This window comes from Euprymna scolopes, chromosome 6 (assembly GCF_053919585.1).
Source record: "Euprymna scolopes isolate OS-2025 chromosome 6, ASM5391958v1, whole genome shotgun sequence".
In the NCBI taxonomy this organism is placed as follows: domain Eukaryota; kingdom Metazoa; phylum Mollusca; class Cephalopoda; order Sepiida; family Sepiolidae; genus Euprymna; species Euprymna scolopes.
In genome coordinates, this window is record NC_136487.1 from 60763862 (window position 1) to 60791711 (window position 27850).

The 27850-nt window shown below is 31.2% G+C and overlaps 1 protein-coding gene and 1 pseudogene across 5 annotated transcripts in view; one reads left to right on the plus strand and one right to left on the minus strand.

Moving 5' to 3' along the window:
* Positions 1-27850, plus strand: part of LOC145277652 (vang-like protein 2) — a 605707-nt gene that overhangs the window by 128187 nt on the left and 449670 nt on the right. The window contains exon 2 of one of the 5 annotated variants that reach the window (XM_080129249.1): positions 16270-16319. The exons of the other annotated variants lie outside the window; for them this stretch is intronic. The gene's annotated coding sequence lies outside the window, so the exon portion shown is untranslated. The remainder of the gene's footprint in view (positions 1-16269; positions 16320-27850) is intronic. 5 annotated transcript variants of the gene reach the window in all.
* Positions 9617-9750, minus strand: LOC145278519 (U2 spliceosomal RNA; annotated as a pseudogene).

Here is a 27850-nt window from a genome sequence, read left to right on the forward strand (position 1 = left end):
TAAAAAGTTGCAAGTATCTAGCTCCACTGATGACTCGTGTTAAAAATAAAATATATATATATATATATTTTATTATTAATTAAGGAAGTATTACAGCTATACTAAGATTACTCTATCCCATTTTCATCTATTAGACCAAAGTTCCATTCGTAATCTACAGAAACATCTCTTCATATTGATAGCCAACCATGTCTGGATGGAGAGGGGGGGGGAGACCATCGCTCCCTATGGGATGAAGTAAAAGTAATAAACAGAGATCCACTGGAAAGTGAGAAAACTTAAAGAAACAGCTCACATGCTCGGACATAACAACCTACTGAGCAAACCAAGCATAGAGCTGAATGCAATTTGGACACCTCTGATAGAGAGAAAATCTTGAATAACAACATAGGTTTAACATTAACAAAAAACAACTAAGAATTGTCCTAGTGACATATGGCCGAGTGGTCCTAGACGTTGTATCAAAGTTTACAGTTACCCAAAGGTGCTGAGTTCAATCCTGAATGAAGGCAGTGAAAAGTAACATTCAAAACAGAGAATCAGCAACTATGTCCCAGAGCCTAGCTGGAGTCCGAACACGGTACCCCCGTAATAATAATAAAGGGTTGGGTTCGAGACTCTTAACAAACGGTTCCCCAGTTCGATACAAAACACCTGATGAAGGCCGGAGGGCAAAATGAATGACTCTAGTGACGAGTGACTCTAACAACCGAGATGAGAAAGTCAGTCTGACAATCTCAATCAATGAAAACATCTCAAAAATACAGACAATTACTATCTCTTCATATACAAATACAATTACTAACATTCTTAGTAAATCAATTTTTAGAGCTCAAAACTAATTATAATAAACTGAAATAAATTGCCTGAATAACCGTTTTCTATCTGGTGTGTCCGCTTACCCCTCCCTCCGTGGGTATGTGAGTAGGTATCAAGGGATGTTCTGATGCCAGCAGCAATAATCAAAGTATGGATGCAGTCTTGAATCTTGTGCAGGACATGCAGCACACAAAATCCTGTGTCATATTTATTGCTCCAATGGGGGTTGTCATAAATTCCTCATTCACTTTAGATAAACCCTCTTTGGTATAATATTGTCTAATTTATATTTCGCCGGATTGGTGATCTCATCTTGGTTTCTTGCCACTGAAGTGAAAAGAAAATTGTATTACAAATGTCAGAAAAGGGGGCGTGCAGTGCAGGGCTTTTTTATTTTGTAAAAAAGGACAAACTGCATTGCATTATAGGGTGTTAGGTTAGACGTGTAAAAAGAATTGGATATGGTATAGCAAGGGCTTATTTTTATGTTTCTTAAAGCGTGGAAGTTGTCGCAGAATGATGAAGAACAAATAAAAGGAATGAAGCAGCACATGAGCGGACATTTTTAGCGTTTAGCTAATGAGAAGTGACTTAATCTGTTTGTTTTGTTTTTTTCTTTATTAGATTTGTAACTTTATGATGTGTTTTTATCTGACCATTGGTCTCTGTCAGACTTAAGTGTGAAATAACATTTTCATCTAAATGTGTAGATCGATTAGAAATATCTAAAGAGTATCGAAACGATAGCAATTTAAAACTAGTGTTTTAATTTTTTTTACATTTTTTTTTTTTTTGTATTCAGCCCTAATTTGTGATCACTCTACAATGTATTCATAATTGCTGAAAAAGGAAGAAAATTCATAGTGTTATATAGTGCATTCATTTTATAGTTCAAATTATATATTTTATTATTATAGTATATTTATATTTCATTTCGGGGTACAGATTAATCGGCAGGTAATCGGCCACTTTGCCGATTAATCAGTAATTGGCTGATTTGTGATTAATTACTTTTCTCTTTCCTATTAAATTTAAACCATTTCATCAATGTACAGATGACTCATCAGTTAGCTTTGACACATTAACATAGTAAGTGCTAATTTATTTTAACATTTGTCTGACCACTATTATGGCATTTTGCCTTTATTAAATAAAATTACAAAATATAAAGTACAATTTCCAATTCTTAAATGAATATAATTAAACAATTAGATAAGAAAAAGAAATTACAAACCAACTACAAAGTACAAATTGTAATTCTTTAAGTGAATAGTTATAAGCTGAAGTTCTGCACCTGCTCTACTTCCTCTTCTATTCTTGCTGCCTACCTCCTCTGCTCTCATAGTCTCCTTAGTATTTAAAGTTGAATACTTTAAGTTGTAATGTAGAAACAATAGAGATTCTCCATTCTCAGGACACAGACTGTTTCTCGTAGGTTCATGCACGTTACCATCTGTACTAAAGGGCCTCTCACTCTCCACAGATGAAGGTGGTGCGCTTAAATATTTTAAAGCCAGTTTACTCAGCAGTGGTAAGGTCTCCTGTGTCTCCCACCACTGAAATAGATCACTTCTTGTGAGTAATGGTAAAGTTACATAATGATCAAGTTATTTCGTACACTTAATCATAAGGGATTTACTTATTTTGAGTTTAGATTGTACTTCTTGTATTTCTGTTGTAGTTGCAGTCTCCCGGTTTAACTTAGTTTCTACCTACTCTAAGTTTTTATTTGTTACTGTAGGCTCATTTGAAGCTAATTCATCAAACAGATTTGAAAGAGTTCTACTTTCACTTTGATCTTCTTGAGCTTGAAGAAATGCCTCTTGCTGATTCTGCTTCATTATCATCAGTAGAAAGTGTAGAATCCAATTCTGAATAGTGTTTATATGTTATCCTTTTGAAATTTAAATTTAAATCTTGGATCTAGGAAACTAGACACACAAGTTTTTATCATTTAGATCGTATGAAAATCTTGTTTCCATTGATTCATTGAATTGTCCAACAGTGTTAAGGGTTCCACTAAAGTCAGAAATATAAGAATTAGATTGGATAGCTCTTGAAAGAAATAATCTCAAAGCTAAAATTGTAGGTATTATCATTGATATAGTTGAAGTTCTGTAACTTGCTTTTTGGGGGATTTCTTTAAATGGACTCACTAACTGGGCAATTTTTTGAATAAGTCCTCATCGGTAAGTTAAGGTAGAAATCTTATAAACAGCATACATTACAAGCGGTTTTTGACGTTCTAAATTCCTTTTTAGCATATAATATGTTGAATTCCACCGGGACGTCACATTTTGAATGAGTTGATGTTTTTCCAAATTAAGCTGATTCTATTATTTAATTAATTGGATTTTTTTTTTTTTGATTTTTTTTTTTTATTTGAGGAGTAATTTGTATTATTTATCGATTTATTTATTGCGGACTATTATCCTCATCTAGTTGTTGTTTTATGGTGTTTCGTCCAACTATTCCTCTGGTCTTCATCAGGTGGTTAACCACGAAGGGATAGGAATGCTGAATCTCTTAACTGCATTCTCTGCAATTACTGCCTTCCATAGTTGTTGTCGTCTCATCACTTTTGGCAACGTTTGGAGACAACAACTATGGAAGGCAATAATTGCTAAGGATGCAGTTAGGAGATTTGGTGTTCCTATCCCGCTGCGGTTGACCACCTGACGAAGGCCAAAGGAATATTTGATGGAAATGTTGTGAAACAACAACTAGAAGATGAGGATAATAGTCCGAAAATAAATAAATAAAAAAAGCTGATCCTATATTTCAGTTAATTTGCTAATTCCTAATGGAGACTGATTAAAGTGAGAGACTATTTCTGTTAGTTGTAATGATTGTCTTAACAGCCCGTTGGGAAAATGAGTCATGTGTTAAGAGTTGCAATGTATCTATGAAGCATGATAGATATTCCAAACTACATTCTCTGACACCAACAACCATATTTGTTCCTAAATCCTGCAAGACTAAGAAATCTTTCTGGATTTTATATTCATCCAGAACATTGTGCAATTCTTCACTTATTTTTGCACCTATGTGTGCACCAGTGAATAGAAAAACTCTAAGCACAGCTCTGCACTGTTCAGTCATTTGAAGGTCAATTACCTGTACAACTCAGAAAGAGAGCATTATTTGTAGCAGCTGTCCACATGTCTGGAATCAAAAAAATGCTGTTAATTTCATCAAAAGATAATTGAATTTTTGTTTTTACTTTTGTAAATATACAAGCGGGCCGCCTGACATTGCCTGATTGCAAAATACGCTTAAATATGATACTTTGATTAATGTAGATTTTGTATTTATTTTATATTGGATTCAATATATAGTAATAATTTAAAAAGTAAAAAAAAACATGACTTGTGCACCAGCATCGAGAATCAAAACTAAAACGTTTAGCTTACGATTTACTTTTTCCTTTGATGTTAATGCCTGAACTATGAAGACATGTTAGCTGCAAGGTTAAAAAGTTAAACATGAACCAATAGCTATTACGTTATGCATGCATATTCATAATGCCTTCGTTCAATCTTCACCTGGAAACTTCCATTTCTTGAATTTTCACACTTTTGCACCAATTTTCCCTTGCTAAAACCACAATTTAAAGTTGTGCATGGGTTCGAATACCCTATATATTAAATTTCATGTCTGTAGATCAAAAACTGATAGGAGTTTGGTAGGCAAAATATTTTAGATGAATATAAAAAAATATATATTTATACGCATACATAAATATATATAAAAAGAGGTTTTTGTTTACTATATAAGCCTTTAACACAAATATGATGCAATTATAAATCATGTAGAATATCTGCATGAATATAATTACACGTAATAGTTAACTAAAGATGATCATCCCATACGAAAACCGAAAAAACTGATAGGGAATTAATTAAAATGACTGTTGAAAAGACTATGCAAATTAGCTAGATTTTTTTCAGATGAATACAATTCCACAACACATAAGAAAGTTGTACTTTCTTTTTAAATACATAGACAAAAGGGTTTTTAATATAAATATCACTACACAAAAAAAAAAAAAAAAAATTAAAGGAGTATAGATTAGGAATTAATTTTTTCAGTGAAGTTCTTTTTTTTTTTTTTTTTTTTTTTTTTTTTGATGGAATACTGTAATTTGGACAAAGTTTTTCAATAAGCTTATTAAATCCAATGTCAGATGTTACAAAATATTGTTGATTATTAACAGCAATCATTTTTCTTATCAGATAATGAATCTCTAGTTACCTGTGAGCATTAATATCCCAAATTCTCTTCTTCGCCAATATTGATTCTATAGTAGTTTGTTTTGCTGGAGGCTCATAGTTGCTACCACTTGTTCCTGGAATGTCTGTCCATGTATACATTCATCGTTTCCTTTTCTTATTTGCTACTTTTGCTTCTCTTTATTGAACATTTCTAAGATGGCTTAACATACTGTAAAAGACTTTGCTGATTTGCAACCCTTTGATACGATGGTTTGACATAACTTGCAGGTAGCTGTATTATTAATCTTGGGATTGACATCAAAATACTTCCAGCAAAACCTGGTTGCCATAATGGTTGAAGGTTGTTATCAATAGTTAGTTAATTTTTTTTATGTATTTAAATTACTTACGTCTGGTATCTAATTAGCAATTTATCTCAATAAAATATACATTATCTAAATCAGAAAAATGAAAATCTATATGTAATGGTAGCAATCGTCCGAAAATGAGAAACAGGAGTATGACTGAAGAATGCTTTATTTTTGATTTGCACATTGTTGCAATTTACTGAAAGATGAAGTAATAATTTTCTTTGACAATGATTTTCTGTGACAAAATAATAATGTTAATTCGATAGAACGAGAAAGAAGGGAAATTTTCCATATGCTTACATCTATTTGCCTCAAATTCAGTGCAGTTGTAAAAGTGTACATATTAACAGCACGTTTATACCATATTATCTATAACAGTGCCTGTTATTTGATAATATGGTATAAACGATGCATGTCTGTTCGATAAATTTTCACTGGCAAGCAAGAAAGGGAGTTAATTCGTCTTTGTTTACAATATAATTTAATTATTAATATTAGTATCATTTATGACAAAATTTGCTGATGAATCGGCATTAGAAAACCTATTAATCGGTAATGGGCTGATTTACTAATCGGTACATCCCTATTTTCATTATATAAGATATTGAGATATCAGGGGATATATATATATATATATATATATATATAATGTGCGTGTGTGTGTGTGTAACATTGATTACTGTATTTAGGCAGGAGTTTTTTATTAAAATAATTTATAAAGTAAGCGCATAATATTACTAAGTAACTCGGTTCATTTATTCTCTTAATTCTAGATCTTTGATGTTATTTATGGTTTCTGAAAAACCAAAAATGAGTTAAGAATGTTGTACATGTGATGCAGACTGAAGTCATTGTGAGTGTGAGATGAAGATATCACTGTGTAAAAAAAAAAAAAAAAAAAAAAAAAAAAAAAAAAAAAAAATCATCATTACCATTGTATGAAACGAACTGATTTGGAAGGTGCTAGTATTTATGGCTTCTGTAGCACCTAAATCCCCTCAAACATTAATGAAATATCACCCCCCCCCCATCCCTTCCCCTTTTTGATCTTTTTTCTTTTTTCTCTGTATTTGTTTTGTTTTTTTCTCTCTCTGGTTTCTTTCAGTTTCTGCCTACCCCCTTCCCCACCCTACCTTCTCATGTCTTATATCTTGTATATAATAAGAGGCACAATTTTTCTCCTCTGGACGAAACTACTGTGTAGCTTGATAACAACAGATGGCACATAAAGAATTACGTTATCTAGCTATGGAACGCAATTACATATACATTTTGTAATATTAAAACATTACATTTAGTCTGAGGAGAGCCATGGTCATCATCGTCTTAACCTACAGAGGAAGTAGCTAAAATTTCACCCTCACTTTACCAAGTCCTCTTACAACACTATTCTACACAGTGCTTTTATACTTTTTTATACTTTTACCCGTGATTAACTAACTGCAGATTTCCTACACAATCGTATATTCTTACCCCCTACATCCAACACAAATAATGATTTCTCTCTTTGAAATATCCGGCCCAGCTGATTGGATGAGAAGTATACATTCTACAATTCTCCTATTCGGTTATTCCACCAATAAACAAACAGTTCTCAACTATAAAACATGCCACCATTTTTCGATATGTACACAATATTCTTACATTTTATTTATATGATTCACAGAATTATTCCGCTTATTGCTTATTTGTGAAAATATTACACCCCAAAAAATAAATCATTGACGATCCTATTGGATTTATTCAACATCAGCAGAAACCCGAAATCATAAACAGCTATGCGAAACTACTTCTGGTTATAGTCACTCAGAAGGAGGAACAGTTAGAGATAGAGAGATAAAGGGAGTGTGTGTGAGAGAAAGACAGAGAAATAAGCCGTTTTACAGTATTATTTGAGTCAATCAGGCGTTATAACTGTTAATTCACAACCAATTTTTTTTTCTTTCTTGGGGAGGGAGGGGGTTCATTATTTACATCGTGTTTGCTTATTTTCGTTTTTGAAAACATTCCATTCAGTAAGGCTATCGTTCCTTTTACCAACCACGCATGTGCGTTTAGTCGTCTTCCTTCTTCCTTGAATTGTTTAAAATAGAATAAAACATGTCTTATACCAGCGACGTCTTTGTGGACGAACGCATAAGAGCGTTCGCTTCGTAAGCTAGGGCTTGAACGTTCGCTCCCAGTCATCGGATCGTACTCTTTTTTTCTTTTAGAATGTTTTAACATTTACACAAGGTTCTCCATTTTTTTACAGTCGTTTTATCCAGTTAACATACTTTTGTTTTGTTTTGTTTTCCTTTATTTTCTTTATATTCCCTTTTCTTGCATTTTTACGTGTGCATATTTTATTTTTATTAAATAAAATTGTTCATTTTCTTTGAGGAAAATACATACAACAATTTTGTTTTAAAACCTTTTTATTGCAATAAACATATTTAAACCAAATGGTTTAATTTGTGATTGCATAAATTTAGATTGGTGAATGGTGCGTAAAAAAACAATGCGCACGAACAAAATGAAAGAAAACATTGTTCTGAGTATTTTGTTACATTTTTATTTTAGTACTTCTGCAGTTTATGACCTGCACTAAATGAAAAGAAAAGTCTTGATTTGTTTTCGGGGTGTTTTCTGTTTTGTTTGTTTTGAGGTTTATTTTTATTTTATATATATATTTTTTTCTTTCATTACGATGATAAGTGACATAATTGCAATCAAGTATTGCAGTAATTAAAATAAATGATAAATACACAGAAGTTTTGTTTCATTTCCATAGCACAGGATTCCATGTTTTCGTTCTTAAATAAATTTCTACTTAATAAAACTTTGAGACAAACTATTTTTAGTTGCAAAGGCCGGTAAGTAACCAGTCAACATTACCACAGCTTCAAAGGCATAATCAATGGTTTCTTTTTTTTTTTTTTTCTTTTTTTTTCCCCCCCCATACCCGTGGGAAGCAACAACAACCATACTATATTTTTTTTCGAGATGGGAGACATGCTTCCACCAGCCAATGCTGGTTAGCGGGTACTGCTAGTTTTATGATTTGGAATTAAAATTCAACCTTAGAAGTCTTTAGCTAAATAAGTTGCATTTTTTTTTTCTTCATTCATTCGATTTTCACATTTATTTTTTGAAAAGGTATTAAATTTGTAATTAAGTTGAAAATATTTTTTAATCTGAATAGACTTTGTATATCTATTAATCTATATATATAAAAGGCAAAAATCGGTGTGTATGTATGTATGTATGTTTGTTTGTAACGCTAAAACTTTTGAAAGACGGAACCAGAGTTGACAAATTTGGTATCATATTGCACCTTGATCACCCGGATGACAAATATCGAAATTTCACGTCAAACGGACCAGTAGAAAGGGGTCAACTGATCGTTTTTCTCCTAGGGGGGCCCCCCAAAAAACCTGTCATTTTAACGTTATTCAATACGTGTCACGTGACGTGACGTCAGCTCAAACTTTTGACAGACACAACCAAAGTTGACAAATTATGTATCATATTGAACCTTGATCACCCGCATGACAAATATCGAAATTCCACACCAAACGGACCATTAAAAGGGGGTGAACTGATCATTTCTCTCCTAGGGGGGCCCCCAAAAAAACCTGTCATTACATAATCCAAAAACGCTTAGTCATGTCACGTGACGTGACGTCAACATCCAGTAATGGCGAACAAATGTAAACAAACACTTTGTTTTACCGATACTTTTGTAATTTCTCTTCTGCTTTGTTCTAGAGATTATTAAACTCCATGACAATGTCTCCAACGTATTTAACTGGTTAAAAATAGTATTTATACAAGAGTTTTAACGAAAAATATCAGGAAAAAATGTACAGGAATAAAAAAAAATTCAGCTTTCAAAATATTCGTCGATAAAAAAACCGATCTTTATATTTACGCTAGCCATTTTGTATATTACCACGTGACCTGCTATCTCTTAAACTGGAGGGGGGGGATCCACTTGAATCCAACAAAACCAGTAATTTTTTTTTTCTATTATATATACATCATTTTCTATAAAATTAAGTGTAGACTTTATAATTAAAACAAAAAATGTTATTCATACTAAAAAAAAAAAACGCTTAGTCATGTCACGTGACGTGACGTCAACATCCACTAATGGCGAACAATTGTACCTATTTACTATGCCTCCCCACGGGACAGAGTTAGACACCAGGGTCGTTTTTTAACGTGGAGAAAAGGTACAAAAATAAAAATTGTCTCAGTCGTGGAGGATTTCTCCTCCACCGAAAGAGAACAAGAAATAGAAGTGCAGCATCTGAAGAACAGATACTACACTTTGATCTTGACCAAAAGGCCAAGAATGCGAACAATTGTAAATAACAACTTTTTTCACAAAACCAACACCGTCTTTCTTTTTTTTTCTCTCTCTTTCTCTCTCTCACCCACTTACTCTTCCCTCTCTCTCACCCTCTTTCTCTTGACGTCACACCACTGTTAAACTGTGGGGGGGGGGAACACATTCCCAGGCATTATCTCCTATAGATGCACATTTTATTAGAAATTCAGCTTTCAAAATATTAGACGATAATAAAAATATAAAACCAACACCCTCTTTCTCTTTTCTCTCTCTCTCACCAACTTACTCTTCTCTCTCTCTCACCCTCTTTCTCTTGACCTCCTACTACTGTTAAACTGTGTGTGTGTGGGGGGGGGGAAGAGGCAGCTTGAAAACCAACAAAAACAGTGCACAGTTTCCCAAGCATTTGGGGTGGGAAGGGGGGGAAGAAGCCGAGCGCACAGTTTCGTGTGAGAGAGAGATAACAATTCTCAACCTATATAATCAACAAATTTTTTATCTACAGATTTGAAAGTTTGTATATAGGGTATTCAGACATATGGAAATATATCTAGCATAATCTATCTATTATATCTATAAAAGTGAAAATGTGTGTGTGTGTGAGGTAGCCAGAGAGAGAGAGAGAGAGAGAGAGAGAGAGAGAGAGAGAGAGACAACAATTCTCAACCTATATATTCAATACATTTTTTATCTACAGATTTGAAAATTTGTATATAGGGTATTCAGACATATGGAAATATATCTAGCATAATCTATCTATTATATCTATAAAAGTGAAAATGTGTGTGTGTGTGTGTGTGTGTGTGTGTGTGTGTGTGTGTGTGTGTGTGTGTGTGCGTAAGAGAGAGAGAGAACAATTCTCAACCTATATACTCAACGTATTTTTATCTACGGATTTTAAACTTTGTATATAGGGTATTCAGACATATAGAAATATATCTAGCATAATCTATACATTATATCTATAAAAGTGAGAATGTGAGTGTGTGAGAGAGAGAGAACAATTCTCAACCTATATATTCAACAAATTTTTTACCTACAGATTTGAAAATTTGTATATTGGGTATTCAGACATATGGAAATATATCTAGCATAATCGATCTATTATATCTATAAAAGTCAGAATGTTTGCGTGTGGTTGTGTGTGTAAGGTTGCGAGAGAGAGAGAGAGAACAATTCTCAACCTATCTATTCAATAAATTTGTTATCTACAGATTTGACCATTTGTATATAGGGTATTCAGACATATGGAAATATATCCAGCATAATCTATCTATTATATCCATAAAAGTGAGAATGTGTGCGTGAGAGAGAGAGAGAGAGAGAGAGAGAGAGAGAGAGTAAGTACAATTCTCACCCTATATATTCAACAAATTTTTTATCTACCGATTAGAAAATTTGTATATAGGGTATTCAGACATATGGAAATATATCTAGCATAATCTATCTATTATATCTATAAAAGTGAGAATGTGTGTAAAAGAGAGAGAGAGAGAACAATTCTCAACCTATATATTCAACAAATTCTATCTTTACAGATTTGAAAATTTGTATATAGGGTATTCAGACATTTGGAAATATATCTAGCATAATCTATTATATCTATAAAAGTGAGAATGTGTGTGTGAGAGAGAGAGAAAGAACAATTCTCAACCTATATACTCAACAAATTTTTTATCTACAGATTTAAAAATTTGTATATAGGGTATTCAGACATATAGAAATATATCTAGCATAACCTATCTATTATATCTATAAAATGACCATGTGTGTGTGTGTGAGAGAGAGAGAGAGAGTCAGAGAGAGAGAGAGAACAATTTTCAGCTTGTGTGTGTGTGAGAAAGAGAGAGAGAGAAAGAGAGGAAGGAAAATTCTCACCCTATATATTCAACAAATTTTTTATCTACATATTAGAAAATTTGGATATAGGGTATTCAGACGTATGGAAATATATCTAGCATAATCTATCTATTATATCTATAAAAGTGAGAATGTGTGTGTGAGAGAGAGAGAGAAAGAGAGAGAGAGAGAACAATTCTCAACCTATATATTCAACTAATTTTTTATCTACAGATTTGAAAATGTGTATATTGGGTATTCAGACATATGTAAATATATCTGGCATAATCTATGTATTATATCTATAAAAGTGTGAATTTGAGTGATGGAAAGAGCAAAAAATTCTCAACCTATATAACCTATAAAAGTGAGAATATGTGTGAGAGAGAGAGAGAGAGAGAACAATTCTCAACCTATATATTCCACACATTTTTGGGCACAGATTTAGAAATTTGTATATAGGGTAGGCAGACATATAGAAATATATCTAGCATAATCTATCTATTATATCTATAAAAGTGAGAACTTGTGTGTGTGTGTGTGTGTGAGAGAGAGAGAGAACAATTCTTAACCTACATACTCAACAAATTTTTTACCTACAGTTTAGAAAATTTGTATATAGGGTATTCAGACATATGGAAATATATCTAGCATAATCTATCTATTATAACTACAAAAGTTAGAATGTGTGTGTGAGAGAGAGAGAGAACAATTCTAAACCTATATATTCAACAAATTTTTTATCTACAGATTTGAAACTTTGTATATAGGGTATTCAGACATATGGAAATATATCTAGCATAATCTATCTATTTTATCTATAAAAGTGAGAATACGTGTGTGTGAGATAGCGAGAGAGAGAGAGAGAAAAAGAGAGAGATAAAAATTCTCAACCTATACATTCAACAAATTTTTTATCCACAGATTTGAACATTTGTATATAGGGTGTTCAGACATATAGAAATATATCTAGCATAATCTATCTATTATATGTATAAAAGTGAGAATGTGTGTGTGTGTGAGAGAGAGGACAATTGTCAACCTATGTATACAACAAATTTTTTATCTACAGATTTCAAAATTTGTATATTGGGCATTCAGACATATTTTAATATATCTGGCATAATCTGTCTATTATATCTATAAAAGTGAGAATGTGTGTGATAGAGAGAGAGAGAACAATTCTCAACCTATATACTCAACAAATTTTTTATCTACAGATTTGAAAATTTGTATATAGGGTATTCAGACATATGGAAATATATCTAGCATAATCTATTATATCTATAAAAGTGAGAATGTGTGTGTGTGTGTGTGTGAGAGAGAGAGAGAGAGAGAGAGAGAGAACAATTCTCAACCCATATACTCAACAAATTCTTTATCTACAGATTTTAAAATGTGTATATAGAGTATTCATACAAATAGAAATATATCTAGGATAATCTTTCTATTATATCTATAAAAGTGAGAATGTGTGTGTGTGAGCGAGAGAGAGAGAGAGAGAGAGAGAGAGAACAGTTCTCAACCGATACATTCAACAAATTTTTATATATAGGGTATTCAGAAATATCGAAATATATCTAGCATAATCTATTATATCTTTAAAAGTTAGAATGTGTGTGTGTGAGAGATAGAGAGAACAATTCTCAACCTATGCACTCTACAAATTTTTTATCTACAAATTAGAAAATTTGTATATAGGGTATTCACACATATGGAAATATATCTAGCATAATCTATCTATTATATCTATAAAAGTTAGAATGTGTGTGTGAGGTAGCCAGAGAGAGAGAGAGAGAGAGTAAGAACAATTTTCAACCTATATATTCAACAAATATTTGATCTACAGATTAGAAAATTTGTATATAGGGTATTCAGACATATGGAAATATATCTAGCATAATCTATCTATTATATCTCTAAAATTGAGAATGTGTGTGTGAGAGAGAGAGAACAATTTTCAACCTATATACTCAACAAATTTTTTTATCTACAGATTTGAAAATTTGTATATAGGGTATTCAGACATATGGAAATATATCTAGAGTAATCTATCTATTATATCTATAAAAGTGAGAATGCGTGTGTGTGTGAGAGAGAGCGACACAGAACAATTCTCAACCTATATATTCAACAAATTTTTTATGTACAGATCTGAAATATCACATTTGTATAGAAGTAGAAATCTTGATACCTACTCTGATACCTAATAAAAGAAAGGACACTCTTTAGGGCGGATTTTGATTATAACAAGTCACTAATTAGAAATTATAATAAACATTCTAATAATTTAAGAATTTTACCAAAATAAAATTGCATGGTAATCACCCAATTTCTGCCACAAAATTTTGATTGGCAGAACTCATAAACATAAAATATATATTTTCTAATTTCATCTTTTTTTTTTCTTTTTACATAATCTGGTTTGATGTTTTCCCAAATATTCAAATCACTATATTTTGCTGCTTAATATCAAATACAGTAACTGAGTTATTTTTATGCATCAAACAATTACATTTTCTCATTCATCCAAACTAATCACTGAACATCAATTTCATATTTTCTTCACTAAAATATTACTGTGCTTGATGTCATCAAGTGGAGCGGATCATTTTTTTTTCATTTGTTCACACATTTTTCCAATTTATATATATTTTGTTAAAGATTCTTAGCCTATGTCATTGCATACCAATCTGTTTATTAAAAGTTAAGGTTCACTGTAAACACATATGTTACACCAAAATAAAAACGCTTCAGATAATGTCTTGATATTCAATTCAGTTTCTCACATGACATCTTATGAAGTTAGTAGAAATGTTACAGACTTTTGAATCTCAAACACTTTCAATACTGTGCACTGATATTTTCTTTTTTGCAATATAAGCACATTCATGATTTTTTTTACAAACGTTAAAAACTTTCACATTGTGTAGCAATATACTGAAACAATTATAAAAATATTTGTTTTTATTTTGAATGATGCAGGGCATCTGAAGAGAGATTTTTCTAACAAAATGAAAGTATAATTTTTAGCAATAGGTATCTAGGAAAAGGCCACTACATATGTTATAAGTTCCAAATTTCCACAACCTGGCAAATACTGGTACATGCTAGCAAATTTAGATTTGCAATTACAAAATATGATTCTAATTTTTTCCTTTGCTCTTTATTCTAACACTACACTAAGTTTACTGTGTTATTTCGCTACAGTTGATATTGTGTAGAACAATAAGAAAATCATAGTGAACAATGCATTCAACAAAATTTCACACACATTTCTAGATACCTATATCTAATAAGTTCAAAAGAAAGGACACACTTAGGGAGGTATTTTGGTGGTCAAGTCACTAAAAAGAGATTAGCTGGTTTCCCGGCATAGCCCAGGATATAATAAAGATTGACTGAAATACATGTTCTAGCTGGTTTCTAGGCGTTGCCAGGGATGTAATATAGACACATTATGTTGTATATTACCTGTTCTCTTCTCCCTAAGGTAAAACAATTTCATATACATGCTGTAAATTACCTATGCTAGGGATAAAACATGAACAATATCAGTCCTAGGGTAGATAAAACAAATAATACATAGAGATGAAAGATTCCTCTCCCCTAAGAATCAAACATATGTTCAATATCTGCTTTTGTTTTTTCATTGTTTATACGGTCCCGAGCAACGCCGGGTAGCCCTGCTAGTAATTAATATATGGTATCTGTCTGGTTCCGAAACTATACTATTACTTATATTAAATATACTTTAATTCGGGGAGTTTCGATTATAGTCAAGATTGTTTGCTCTTTTTGACCTCCGGTTTCTGCTGTTTATTTGGCTGAATAATTAAACATGATCAAGCAGATAAGAAAGCCATTTTTAACATAGGGACGGGCACTTCCACATTACCTGAGAAGAAGATAACCATTAATCATAAAAAAACATATCTAGCTTATCATTGTTCCATCTGCGGCGCAGGAAGTCAAGAAGAGCAGATAATCTTGACTATAACCATTGTTTTTATTGTATCATCTCAGACATGACCTCCATCTTTTGGGAAGGGACTAGTATAGGCTCTGTTTTATAGTTATAATAACCATCCTCACATTAATGTAGATAAATCGTTACAAAAACCCCAACAGAAATGAGAGAAGACAGAAAACTTAACAGAATGAACTTTACAAAGTACTCTTATCCACTATGACACAGCCATGGTGCAATGGATAGAGTACTTGGTAAAATTGAATTGTAAAAGTTACTCCTCTGGAGGTTGACGGTTCAATCCTCAATGTGGGCAACGGCCAAGATACAATTGCGAATTGCTAAGAATTCTACTCTACCCAGTTATGGCTGACTGAATGAGAATATGGATTAGATAAAGGGTTCGTTAGAAATTCTGTGCAGACTTCAGGGTTAAACAAACTGATTCGGGAGTTCAGCAAGATACACCTGAAGAAGGTCGAAGGTTATATCGACCAAAATTTTGTGATAACAACACTAAAAATGAGAACAGTAGTTTGAAGAATTCAAATTATACAAATAAAATTTTCTTTTCTTTTATTTTCAACTGTCATATTTCATAATCGAGTTTTCATACACAAGTAGAAAAGTTCTTTAATGATAATTTATTTGTAAATTTAGTAAAGATTAAAAAAAATAATTTTAAAAATAATTCTAAATTTTCTCTTTTTTTTCTTATAGGTGAGTACACACATTTTTGAAGGCATTGAAAAAAATCTGAATTGAAATTGGTAAGAAATTTCAGAATTATAACTTGTCTTACATTTTATTAAAACACAAATGTAGTGCGTCAACATTTTGAGCTTTATAACTATTTTAACCTTCTGCATAATATTTCTTATTTAGTGTGAAATTTTATAATTTTATAGATCAGTTGTATTTTATAATAAGATTATTTAATGATATATTCAGTTTTAACCAGCCTTGGCTTAACCGTGAATTTTGCTGACCTTTAATAGATTTAGAAGCCCAGCTTGCTAACCATTATATCACCGTCTGACAAAGCCTACATGAGGCCAAATTTACTTTTATCCAACATGTCACCAGATTAAAAAGAAATGGCTACATTAATAAAATTGTGGTCATTACTTGTATCCATACATATTTCTTCTGCCAATTTTGATAATTACGTAATTGAATAATAAAATAAAAAAATGCAATAACGAAAAATAAAAGGAATTTACAAACTTAAATCCACCAAAATGTGTTTTCTTTACAAAATGCATTATTTACAAACAAGCCAGTCATTCTAAGTTGAAAAAAAAAATTCTTTTTTCATGATCCTTTGAAATTTAGAAGGAATTTTGAAGTATTCCATGGTTTTAAAATTCTTGGTAAATAAATCTCATGCGTTAAAATCTTTGAACTTTTAACAAATGTCAAATAATTTTATAAACATTAAAACATTACTGTAAAAAATTAGTTTTATAAAAATTTGGTTCAGTAATGAGTTAATGACCAAATTATACCATCATTTAATTTTTTAAAATTCTATTTAAAAAAGAAAATAGTAACTTGGTTTAAAAGAGAAAAAAACAAACAATATATTTAACAAATAAAAAAATCAATGCAAAATATCTTTTACCTTGTCACTAAATGTATACACTAATGTATAACGCATCAATGTTGATCCAGTAATTGATCTATGCTAAATAAGCCGTCTACCTATCTCATCGTGTTACATAAGGATTAAATTTTTAATTTTTCAATTCAGAGCTGTAATGTGAGTGGTAGGTCATCACAACACAAATGTTTGTGAAAAATTTGAAATCATTCTTTGAAAAGCCATCGATTTTTATGGTGGAAGTTTAGTTTGAGAATAATAGGTCCCAAATATTTGAAAAATGTCAACACTTGTAAAAAAGGAAATATGCATTCTTTCAGATGTAAACGAGCAAATAGTAGTAGTAATAATAATGAAAATAATTCCTTGTTAATGGTTTGCATGTTGATTTCTCACTCCTGATGCAATTCTTTACCTATATTAAAGCCAGGTACGGCCAACAATGGAGTACCGTTGCCACATCTGGGCAAGAGCTGCTAGAAGCAGTTTATCCTGCCTTGACAGAGTTCAAAATAGACTTTGTAGCTTAGTGCAGTATGCCCTTTTCTCTTCCTTGCAACCTCTTTCTCACAGAAGAGACGTTGCGAGCCTGTCTCTGCTTTATCGTTATTTTCATGGCAAGTGCTCATCTGAGCTTCAATATATGGTCTCCCCCCCTCACCAAACTTTCACGAAAAACACTCGTCTAGCCAAAACCACTATCAATAATTTTCCACACTCTTTATTTGTGCCTAAACCTAAATGTAGATTCGATGAACAAAACTTCTTTCTTAGAACTGCACGCCTGCTGTCCAGTTGACTACAGTTTGATTGTCTTCAAGTCCAACGTAAACAAGTTCTTGATGAACCGTTCCCCTAAGTAATCCAATTTGCAAAATTCCCACTACTTATGTTTACTATGCTATAATCATATTGACTAATGTATACCCATCAACCTTTATCCTCGAGTGGCCTCCGGGCCTTGATAAGTGGTGATCCTGTGTTTAAAAAAAACAACAAAAAAAAGAAAACTACTTTCTACATCATTTTTTCCCCTCTCATTCTATATAGATGTGTGTGGATGTGTGCACATCCTTCTTGAAAGTTATTCTAGTTTGTTTCTTTTCTTCTCTTCCCTCCTCTGTATTCCCATTAATGTTTCCTTCTATTAACTTTTCTCTCTCTCTCTCTCTCTCTCTCTCTCTCTCTCTCTCTCTCTCTCTCTCTCTCTCTCTGCTTTCTTTTAATTTCTGCACTCCTCTGTTCCTCCTTCCTCATCTTCTTCCAATTCTTTTTCTTCATTTCTATTTCTGTCCCTTTTTTTCTTGCAAATATATATGAGAATGATGTCTCTTTGCTAAAATGATAAAGAAATTGTTTAATGCAAGAGAAGCCCTTCAACTTTCCTGGAATGTCTTACCACAATTGCCCCCCCCCCGCTCCCTCTGAGACCTAATGAGAATCCATTTGCATCACCTCCACACCCTTTTCTTTGTTGCTTCAATGGATTTGTAACTGATATACACTGCTAAACCATTCCTAAAAGACAGCAAAACTGCTACAAACAACGCCTGGCAAATTAAGCTCATTATCCCCCACCCTTGTTTTATCCCTTATGTCTTTTTAGGCCATGACAATTCAGATTTACTTTTAAAACTTTTCAAAAACAATGGCTAGTGGCTTACAACTTTTCATCACCCATTTAAATTTTCAGAAATATATAGTGTTGGGGCAATTGAAAAAAAAAAAAAAGGAAAAAAAAAAATCAGAACTTTTTTGAGGTATTAGAATTGGAAAAATATGTCCATATTTTTCAGTGCCAAAAACAATTCTTTCAATTGATTTTACTTGTATGTTTTTGTTTAGGACTTAATTTTTCATTGCTCGTATTAATGATGAAAAAGTAAATATTTATTGATTTTAAACTATCAATAAAACTAAAATTTGTAGATCCCTCCCATAAGTGTATTTTTGTTTGCAAAAATATATGCAAATCTTGCATGGGTTTTTACAATATCCCTTCCCCCCCAAAAAAAGAGAAAACAGCAACTTTATATTCCAGAAATTAATGAAAATAAATAAATAAAACAGAATTGGGGGAAAACATTAGAATCTGTCTCATCAGTAATATATATAATATATGTATGTGTGTGTGTGTGTGTATAATTTTTATATTTTTGGAAAAATCCTAAAAATAGCAGCGACGCAATTCAAAAATAATTCTGTCTTTGTGTTAGATCCCCCCACCCTGAATGTTCAAGGCTTTTACCAAATGATTTATCAGGATAATAGAAAAGGCCGATAGATTGAGTATGTGTGAGAATATTAAAACTTAAATTGAAGACGTCAAGTTTTGATGATTGAAGTTGGATTTTTCTCTTTTATTTCTTTTTCCTGATTGTAGTATAAAGATTGGATTGCATGGACGGTATTGGGGTATTTCAGAAGATCTATTAACAGGCAGCTGAATTCGCCATAAGTTATATAAATGTGTTAACGAAATACAGGGAGAAGAGTAAAGAAAAACAAACTTCAATTTTTTTTTTTTTTTTTTTTTTTTTTTTTTTCGGTCATAATTGAAAAATATCCCCCCTCTCTCTCTCTTCCAGTTCTTCACGCGCAACTATATAATTTTTAAAATAAATTGTGAAGTACTAATGTAGTGCTAATAACATGGTACAGCAATAACATGAGAATTAGGTAATCAAAATCGAAGTTTGATGTGCGAACTTAAATGCTATTTAGGTCCAAATTTTCAAGTCTCACAAGATAGCTTTTAATGTTAGAAGGGAGATAACTGCGAATTTAGCAGTTTAAGTGAATTCTGTGTGCATATATATATCATAAGTTAGTCAAAAGCTAAAAGATGTAGTTAATCATACTTATAAGTTTTTATAGTACGTCTTACACGTGTTTCGATGAATAGCAAAAGACCACTAAACAACTCTTCAGAGACAAATATATGTTCCTAAAAGAACTGCTAGAAAGTTTATCATATGGAATGAAAAAGCATTTGGCAAAAATAAAAGAAAATGGAGATGTAAAGTTTGCAAAAACATCAATAAAAAAAAAAAAAGAAACAAACACTTATTGTGGTGTTTATGAGCATTCCTTTGCCCCTTCTCCACAAAAAAAAAAAAAATAAATAAAATAATTGAATACAAAAGACGTGGGAAACGTTTTACACCGCCATATTAAATTTTAAAATGATTTTAAAAAGGTTGGAATGTATGCGAAAGGATTCCCCATCCCCAGTCAGAATATAAGAAAAAAAAAAAAAAAAAAAAAAAAAAAATCAGATCAGTAGGCAGTTCATCTGTGTGTTTGTTCCCTCTAGACTCTGAAACTGCTTGTGGATGTTTTTGAAATTTCACACAAATATTTTATGTATCTGGGGGTGGTCTTACAAAGGTTTTGTATCAGAATGCCTCCGATAAGTATTGATAATCAAAAAGTCTAATTAAAGAAGGAACAATAAGATTTTGAACAGAATTAACATCCTTTGAAGCCTAACATCACAAGTGCATTTAAGTTTTATCACTGCACAAGCAGAAGGTCCCAGCATTTATATGCCAACATTAGGTTCTTTGGTAAGATAGGGGCGCGTTCGTAATGAATGTTTCTGTAGGGCACAATTGAACCATGATATTTGATTTTTTAATTTTAAACTTTAATTAAAGCCATTATATACAAAAACAAATAATTCCCCAAACAAACATTAGGTTCTCTACAGTCCAATGTAAACTACACTGTATTATGGACTAAGTCACTGTGGAGAGGCATGTGAAGCTTCTTCCCAGCACATCACAGTGGGTCCACAATTAAAGCAGTCAATTAATTGATTTGATTGAAAAGTGGGCGATTTCACCGATTTCGATGACGATAAAATTATGCTGTGGAACATTCGTCAATCCTCATTCAATCTCAGCCAACGTTGGGTCTCCTTGCTAGTGTGTGTGTGTGTATATATGTATATATATATATGCTAGTATATATATATATATATATATATATATATGCATATATATATATGCATATATATATATGCATATATATATATGCATATATATATATGCATATATATATATGCATATATGCATATATATATATATGCATATATATATATATATATATGCATATATATATATATGCATATATATATATATATATATATGCATATATATATATATGCATATATATATATATGCATATATATATATATATATATGCATATATATATATATGCATATATATATATGCATATATATATATATGCATATATATATATATGCATATATATATATATATATATATATATGCATATATATATATATGCATATATATATATATGCATATATATATATATATATATATGCATATATATATATATATGCATATATATATATATATGCATATATATATATATATATATATATATATATATATATATATATATATATATATATGCATATATATATATGCATATATATATATATATGCATATATATATATATATGCATATATATGCATATATATGCATATATATATATATATATGCATATATATATATGCATATATATATATGCATATATATATATATATGCATATATATATATATATGCATATATATGCATATATATGCATATATATATATATATATGCATATATATATATATATATATGCATATATATATATATATATATGCATATATATATATATATGCATATATATATATATATATGCATATATATATATATATATATGCATATATATATATATATATGCATATATATATATATATATGCATATATATATATATATATATATGCATATATATATATATATATGCATATATATATATATATATGCATATATATATATATATATGCATATATATATATATATATATGCATATATATATATATATGCATATATATATATATATGCATATATATATATATATGCATATATATATATATATGCATATATATATATATATATGCATATATATATATATATATGCATATATATATATATATGCATATATATATATATATATGCATATATATATATATATATATGCATATATATATATATATATGCATATATATATATATATATATGCATATATATATATGCATATATATATATATATATGCATATATATATATATATATGCATATATATATATATATATATGCATATATATATATATATATATATATATATATGCATATATATATATATATATATGCATATATATATATATATATATATATATGCATATATATATATATATATATGCATATATATATATATATATGCATATATATATATATATATGCATATATATATATGCATATATATATATATATATATACTAGCATTTCAGCCCGGCGTTGCCCGGGTGTTTGGAGGTGTATGTTGAGCAAAAAAAAAAAAAAAAGCGGTAAATTTTTAAAACTTTGACCCCTATTGTGACCCCTAAAAAATTTATTGTTTTGGGCTCAAATCAAGTTATTAAGTTAGATCCATATCCAAGGAACCTATATCTTAAATTTCAAGTATTTAGACGCAAAATTGTAGGAGTTTGGTAGCGTTCTCAAAGGCCAAATCGTTGAACTTTGACCCCTTAACAGCCAAATTTCTGGCCAAAAACCGATCCCAAAGATTTGCCCGAGTGTTTGGGTGTGTATGTTGAGCAAAAAGAAAAAAAATAGTGGTAGTAGGAAGGCAGGCTCGAACCCGTACCGCGAAGGAGGAAAAGAACGGGGAAAAAAACTGACGTCTTTGCGGTTACCACCACCGCCAAACTTGAAGTGACTTATGTTTAAATTAAGGCTAGACAATCTAAAGGAGAGGATGACTTTCAAAAATATCGGCGAAAAAAGCGACCCCTCCCCCTGTAGAAAGGTTCCCAGTTGAAGGTGAAGATATTAATGTTTTTAGCCAATTTTTCGATATTTGTCGTCTGAAAGGTCGGACTTTAAAACGATACTGATCTTGGTAAAATCCGTCGCCTCTATCAAAAGTTTTAGACAGACATGCAAACATGCATACATACATACATTTATATATTGGTAACTAAAACTTCCCAAATCTCAGTACCCTGTATATTAAATTTCGAGTCTGTAGAATTCAAATTGAGAGTTATTGTGTAGGGAAATGTATACACACACACACACACACACACACACACACACACACACACACACACACAGATATATCTATAAAAGTGAACGTGTCTGTATCTGCGTGTCTATGTCTGTATATTTCCCTACGCAATAACTTTGTCAATTTTAAGTCTAAAGACGTCAGGTCTTTTTCCCGTTCTTTTCAGACAGGCTCGAACCCGTACCTCAAAAGGTACGGGTTCGAGCCTGCCTTCCTACTACCACTTTTTTTTTTTTTTTTTTTCTCAACATACACATCCAAACACCTGAGCAACGCCGGGCTGAAATGTTAGTGTATATATATATAAAGTTATAAAATATATATGGCAATTAAGTTACACAGAATATTCTGCGTTTCATCCATGCTAGGATTCATCAGGCTTATCTATCTATCAATCTATATATATATATATAAAATATATTATGTGTATATATATATATATATATATATATATATATATATACCAGCAAGGACACCTGACGTTGTCTGGGATTGAATGACGATCAATGAATGTTTCAACCTCCCATATTTTTTATTGTTATCAAAACCGGTGAAAAGCATCCATTTTAAAATCAAATCGTTGTGCGGTGCACCAGGAGGAAGCTGCACATGCTTCCTCGCAGTGACGTTGTCCAAAATATATTGTAGTCTGCATTGCACTGTAGAGAACCAACTGTTGCTTTTATAAAATTATTCTTGTATATCATGGTTGGAATTAAAAGTTTAAAATTCATATGTCAAGTATCAGAAACATTCATTTCGAACACGCTCTTGTCATATCGAAAAATATACTGTTATTTTTTAAGCCTGTCCTTGCTGCTTGTGTGATAATAATGGCTTGAATTTAAGTTTAAAATGAAAAAGTCAAGTATCATGGTTCAGTTGTGGTTTAAACAAAACCATTCATTTTGAATGCGCTCTTGTCATATCAAACCACCTACTGTTGATTTTATGTTGGGTCTTTTTGCTTGTGTGGTAATAAAACTTCTCAAATCCACTTGTGGTGTTAGGTTGTATAAGGTGTTAACTTTGATCAAAATCGCCTGTTCCTTCTTTCATCGGATTTTTATTTTATCGATTATCAATACTTATCGAAGACATTTCACTACAAAGCCTATTTAAGAACACTGCCAGATACATAAAAGTACATATGTGTGAAATTTCATAAAAATCGACCCTGTCTATAGGGAACACACACACACACACACACACACGCACACACTTCCTTTTATATATATAAATCACACCTTTTTTTCTCTACAAAAACATCAATATAAGCGAGGATTTCACTTCAACTAACTGATTTAATAATGACCCATCTCTTCAGAATCGCAGTCAATTGAAATATTTTTCTATTTAGAGATATAAAATGTAGATGAGCTGTTATATTACGATGAAATGTTTTAAAAATCTCATTACAGAAAGATTTTTTTTTTTTCTATTATTTTTTATTTCTTTGCTGGTGCCAATATTAATTTGTCTTTTCTCTTTTGTTTTTTTCTACCTCGTCTTCCTTTGATCGATCTCTAATCTGTCTGAGAACATTGCAATGCGCACCACAAGAACTTGACTGCTCAATTAACACAAACGAAATAAGCCTCCCCGTTGTCAGTCAGCGTTTGAGTGGTTGCAGTCATTTCGTATTTTGTAAGGCGATAATGAGAATAGAAGAAACAGTTTCAAAGGAAGAAAGCAATAGATTTCTAATTAAATCTTACAAAATAAAAAAAACATTTTTTTTTATTTTAGTTTAAAAAAAAAAAACAATTGAAAAAGGGAGGTAAATGAAAAGCAAACGACAAACAAAATGAATATTTGATTCAGTTTCTTTTGATATTAGGTTTGAGCAATAACTTTTATTTATCTGTTTAGCTGTTCTTTGGTTTATCTGCGTCTCCCTCTTTGGTTTGTCTGTGTCTCCCTCTTTTTTGTCTCTTTTTTTCTTTAGTCTGTCCATATTTTTTAAATTCTACAAAACTTAGAGATTTATATTTGGACTAGTGTCTTCATTATTTTTATTTCAACTGTTGCATGAATCTTCTAATGTCTTTTGAATTTAGCAACATCTTGTCATTATTTATTTAATGTATTAAACATTGTGACTATATTTATTTTTTCTTTGACATTGTTACGAATAGGAACGATTCAAATAACAGACCCTTATGAGAACAGTCCTGACAAAGATTCCTCCCCATTTACTGAAGTTTTCTCAAACTTTTACAGCTTTTATCCATGCGATATTTACCATAAATGCCACATTTTGTGGATGCTATGTTCATTAATTCATGGCCATTTTTACAATAATCTTTTTGGGTTGGATTTTTTATTACCAACAAAAGATTAGATTTTCAAATTTCATGAAATAAAACTCATTCGCCAAATAATTAAATTCAACTTTCAATCTTGAAGTCTGGACTTACTATTTGTTACATTTCTGATTTTCACAGACGGATTTATTAGGATCTTGCAATCTACTGATTTTGTTAATCCACGCACTCAAAAGTTGCCTTCTACATACAACCGTATATTTGTTATTTGGATCATTTGGACTACTATTGTCATCTTATTCAATTTCACAACGTTTCAGCCAATGTAACGTTCAACTGGTAATTTCTAGACACAGCGGCCTAAAAAGAAAATGGCCGCTGCATTTTATGTAAAAACTGAAAGAAATCCTTACTTCACGTATAACTTATGAAGATAAGTGTTCATAATGGATGTTTGCTTCGCTCAAAAAAATGTTTTCTTTTTTTTATATATATATATATATTGAGCGACGAAATCTCTTTGTGAATAATGGTTCGATGCACATGGTAAATTATTAGATTTCACATCTCCAAGAATTGGCTATTAACTGATGATTGGCAATCTATTGAATCATTTTAAAACTAGCAAAGATACCCATGCTTTGTGCGGAGCTTTGCTGTATGCTCATAGGTACCTGAGTGTACAGCAAAGTCTCGACCTTGACTTTGAAAAATAGTGTGCGCCATCCCTAAATCTGAGACCATCATCTCAGGTTTGATCCTGATGGGTTCAGTGGTGTGGGCTATAGGAGAGCATATATACATACATAACCTTGACCTTTACTTTGAGAATTGGTGTACACCATCCCTGGGTGGGGGACCATCATCATGCCATGTTTGGTCATGATCGGGCTAGTGGTATGGACTGTAGGAGAGTTGTAGACACACTAACGCTACTACTTATATATATATATATATATATATATATATATATATATATAGAGAGAGAGAGATAGATAGATAGATAGATTGTTAGCCAGCTTCCTGTAAAGTTGAAATACCGTTATTTCTTCAGTCTGCATGAAATCAGCCATAAGCATCATTTACAAGACTTGTAAGACGATTCTGAGAACTCGACGGACATTTTCTTTATAGGTCGCTATCTCTACATCTCCAACTTTTTTTGGGTGCTTCTTTTCAAACTTGAGAATCTTGTGACAATAACAACCAAGATGAGGAAGTCAGTCCGACAATCTCAATCAATGAAAACACCTCATCTCAAAAATACAGACAATTACTATTGAGAATCTTTATCTTGAACTCTGGAACTTATACAAAATTTCAACCATTGTGAAGATGAAAACCAAGATGAAAATAGTAGTCCGAATCATGCAAATAACCCAAATTATTCATCCTCATCTAAAAAAAATTCGACAACCTTTTAACGTTTAGTTTAATAATAATAATAAAAAAAATGATGTTTACTGAATAAACAAAAAGCAAATTTGAAAGGATTTATTGTTTATACACATTAGGTGGTCTTGTCTTTGATCCAAGGACATAACCAAAGGAAGGTGTCAAAGTTTAAAGGGTAGAAAAACGAAAGTAGGAAACACATGAGTCATCTGATGTTATTGGCGTTTCCATTTTGAAAGCAAATAGGGAAACTTGTTTTGGAGATGTACCAATAGCTATCTCTCTCCCCTCTATATGTTCCATATATATTATATAACAGTGGATGTATGTTTGCGTGTCTGTCTGTATGAAATTATTTAATTTAACAGATAAACTCTTAAACTACTAGTCACATAAACACTGAAATTAACAGGAAATATTAATCATACCCTAAGGATGGTTTATAACAAATAAAATCTTTGGATGGATGAATAACGCATACAGAAATATATCTCAGCAAGTTGAAATGCAAAATGTTCATTTCAGCTTGCCGACATATTTCTGTTACTTTTGCACATGCCCAAATCCATTCATGGCTTGAAGTGGTTTAATTTTAAATCTTTCTTATTTTTGTCTGTTGATAACTGAAACGATTGGCAACGCAACTGGAGCACGAATGTTTTGGTTTCGATTCTAACTATTTATTTTTTTATTTATTTATTTATTTATTTTTTTTTTTTTTTTTAATGGAGAGTAGAAAACGCATTGTGGATGCGTTATCGGCAGCTCCTGTTACTCTCGCTTCTTCTTATTTGTCCCTCAGTCCTCATTTTTAAATGAGTGATTTTTCTGACAAAGGGAGAAGAAAAAGCTGTTTTCTAGGTTGGCAGTATTTTTGCGCGA